This window comes from Ruditapes philippinarum, unplaced genomic scaffold (genome assembly GCF_026571515.1).
Source record: "Ruditapes philippinarum isolate M1 unplaced genomic scaffold, ASM2657151v2 ctg1957_1_1_1_1, whole genome shotgun sequence".
In the NCBI taxonomy this organism is placed as follows: Eukaryota; Metazoa; Mollusca; class Bivalvia; order Venerida; family Veneridae; genus Ruditapes; species Ruditapes philippinarum.
The window spans coordinates 268,724-272,627 of NW_026857326.1; the positions used below are offsets into that span (position 1 = coordinate 268,724).

Sequence of the window (3,904 nt, forward strand, 5' to 3'; positions counted from 1 at the left end):
GACTTTTAAATGACCCTGACTATCAAATTATTGAATTCTTTGTCATTTATTAATGGAAAAGATTCATACTTGGACAAAACAAGTGTGACTAGACAAAAAAAAAAGAAAAATACATTATTTTTCTTCTTTTATTTTCTTTTTATTAAACTGTTTATTTGTTTGCTTTTAGCATTGCCCCTGCCCCCGCCCAGCAGCTGCTCTTATCTTGTACAAAACATAATTAAAGTTTCATATCTGACCTTGTCTGACTGATCTTTTTAACCCCAGGCAAACCATATTTTAACTTGAACAAAAAATCAACATTAAACATTTTTTTTGGTATTATAATAAACATTAAATTTTTAAGATTGCAAAATTTTTATGCCCCCACAATGTGGGTGCATATAGCGTTGCACTTGTCCGTCCGTCCGTCCGTCAGTCCGTCCGTCCGTACGTCCCGAAATCTTGTGAACGCAACTCCTCTTAAACCGTATGGCAGATTTTGCTTAAACTTACAGGGATGAACAACCTTAATGTGTAGATGGTAGTAAAGGAAGGAATTTTCGCTGCGACCAAATTTAACAGAATTATGGCCCTTTGTTGATTTTTTCACTAGATACTATGTAGAAATTTTTGTGAACGCAACTCCTCTTAACAGGATGGCAGATTTTGCTTAAACTTACAGGGATGAACAACCTTAATGTGTAGATGGTAGTAAAGGAAGGAATTTTTTGCTGCAACCAAATTTAACAGAATTATGGCCCTTTGTTGATTTTTTCACTATATACTATGTAGAAATTTGTGAACGCAACTCCTCTTAAACCGGATGGCAGATTTTGCTTAAACTTACAGGGATGACAACCTTAATGTGTAAATGGCAGTAAAGGAAGGAATTTTTGCTGCGACCAAATTTAACAGAATTATGGCCCTTTGTTGATTTTTTCACTATATACTATGTAGAAATTTTGTGAATGCAACTCCTCTTAAACCGGATGGCAGATTTTGCTTAAACTTCCAGGGATGAACAACCTTAATGTGTAGATGGCAGTAAAAGGAAGGAATTTTTGCTGCAACCAAATTTAACAGAATTATGGCCCTTTGTTGATTTTTTCATTATATACTATGTAGAAATTTTGTGAACGCAACTCCTCTTAACCGGATGGCAGATTTTGCTTAAACTTCCAGGGATTAACAACCTTAATGTGTAGATGGTAGTAAAGGAAGGAATTTTTGCTGCGACCAAATTTAACAGAATTATGGCCCTTTGTTGATTTTTAGTTTTCAACTTGTGGCACATGTAGTCCAAAAATATTTGACCTAGAGTCATAAGATTGACAGAACAGTGACGTGTGGGGGCATCCGTGTCCTATGGACACATTTCTAGTTTTAGATGGCAATATCAAACGACAACATGACTCTATTCATCACAAAGTCTTCATATGTCACATAGTGATTGGTCATAACTAGTAGATGACCCCTATTGATTTTGGGGTCAAAGGTCAAGGTCACAGGGGCCTTGAATGTCAAAATGGTTTCCGCTGATTATCTTGAAAAGTATACATCACACAGTCTTCATATTTCACATAATGATTGGTCGATGACTAGTAGATGACCCTATTGATTTTGGGGTCAAAGGTCAAGGTCACAGGGGCCTTGAATGTCAAAATGGTTTCCGCTGATTATCTTGAAAAGTATTCATCACAAAGTCTTCATATTTTCACATAGTGATTGGTCATAACTAGTAGATGACCCCTATTGATTTTGGGGTCACTAGGTCAAAGGTCAAGGTCACAGGGCCTTAAATGTCAAAAGGGTTTCCGCTGATTATCTTGAAAAGTATTCATCACAAAGTCTTCATATTTCACCTAGTTATTGGTCATAAGTAGTAGATGACCTCTTTTGATTTAGGGTTCATTAGGTCAAAGGTAAATGTCACATGGCATTAAATGTCAAAATGTTTTCTGTTGATTTTTCCATAATTGAACACTTCCATTACCCATTTTTTGGCAAGTTTCAATGTAATAAAATTACCAATTATGTGAGTCAATGGCTAGAAAGGGGGGTATATGTGTCGTTCGACATTCTTGTTGTTTCTTGTCCAACACCAGTTTTCCATTGATTATTATCATATATTTTATTAAAATGTAGGCCTGTTTTAGTCAATCCTCCAATGATTACACTGCTTTGTATTTTAGCTCACCTGTCACAAAGTGACAGGGTAAGCTTTTGTGATCGCTTTTCGTCGTCCGTCCGTAAACTTTTGCTTTTAAAATGACATCTCCTCATAAACCACTGAGCAAAATTTCATCCAAACTTCACAGAAATGTTCCTATGATGGTCACCTTTAAAAATTGTTCAAAGAATTTAATTCCATGCAGAACTCTGGTTGCCATGGCAACTGAAAGATAAATCTTTAAATATCTTCTTTTAAACAACCCTAAGAGCTAGAGCTTAGATATTTGGCATGAAACATCTTTCTAGTGAGTGTCTACCAAGTTTATTCAATTAAAAGCCCTTGGGGGTCAAAATTGGCCCCGCCCCAGAGGGTCATTGATTTTTCCCTATATGCATATAGTAAAAAGTTAAAAAATCTTCTTTTAAAGAACCCAAAGAGATAGAGCTTAGATATTTGGCATGAAACATTTAGATATTTGGCATGAAACATCTTCTAATGAGTGTCTACCAAGTTTGTTCAATTAAAAGCACTTGGGTCAAAATTGGCCCGCCCCAGGGGGTCATTGATTTTCCTTATATGTGTATAGCAAAAACTTAAAAAATCTTCTTTGAAAAAAAAACAAAATAGCTGGAGTTTAGATATTAAGCATGAAACATCTTCTAGTGAGTGTCTACCAAGTTTGTTCAAATAAAAGCCCTGGGGTCAAAAATTGGCCCGCCCCAGAGGTGTCATTGATTTTCCTTATATGTGTATAGTAAAAAAACTAAAAAATCTTCTTTTAAAAAAACCCAATGAGCTAGAGCTTAGATGTTTAGAAATGAAACATCTTCTTATGGGTGTCTACCAAGTTTGTTCAAATAAAAGCCCTTGAGTTAAAATTAGCCCTGCTGGGAGGGGGGGGAGGGGGGAGAGATCGTTGATTTTCATTATATGTGTGACATAAAAACTTGACACATGAAACATCTTCTAATGGGTGTCTTTCAAGTTTGTTCAAATAAAAGCCCTGGGGTTTAAAAACTGGCCCCGCTCCAGGGGCCTATATACAGGTGAGCGACCTCAGGGGCCATCATGGCCCTCTTGTTCAAAAAGTCAAAGTTATGCATACTCTATTTTTTCAAGATTGATTGTATTACACATAATGTGGATAAAAGAGTAATAAAAAAAACCCATTCTCTTGAGTCTTGTTGATGATGACGTAAGAGATACCAGCGAAATGAATCAACATGTAAAGTTTTTTTCTAAAAGCCCATTTTCCTTGTGTTGCCTGATTTTGGTAACCACTTTTTTTTTGAATATCAAGAAATGCCTTCAAAAATCATATGTATATAGTGCTTTGACACTGTTGCAGTAAGTATTTCAAATTTTCAATGCTATACCTTATTGAATGTATTACACAATATTCACATTTCATTACTAAAAATATTTTATATATATATTATAAAAAACTGTTTCATTTATTAGAAATATTATCCAAAGAGTCTTGTACATAAATAGAATATAAAACTTGATAGATATGCACTTTTATTTACCTTTAACCTTAATCTGCTAAATTTCTTAAATGGACTTGTCTTGCCCTCCAAATTTATGCTGGATAAAAATGTTTTGTAAGTCAGCCAATAGCTTGGTCAGACGGCACACATATGCAGACTTGTCAGATTCTATACCCCTGGTTCCAGCAAGCTAAGGGTAAAACATGTATAAACAAGTTTTTTTCAACTGAAGATCACGAAAAATCTACAGAAGAATGTT

General features: G+C 35.1%; 1 long non-coding RNA gene across 1 annotated transcript; it reads right to left on the bottom strand.

Moving 5' to 3' along the window:
- Window positions 1-354: 354 nt before the first annotated feature.
- LOC132749386 (uncharacterized) lies at window positions 355-1,367 on the bottom strand. Its single transcript, XR_009628410.1, has 2 exons — window positions 1,176-1,367; window positions 355-1,008 (listed from the first exon to the last, which is right to left on the bottom strand). It is a non-coding gene; the product is annotated as an uncharacterized LOC132749386 (long non-coding RNA).
- Between the last annotated feature and the right edge of the window lie 2,537 nt (window positions 1,368-3,904).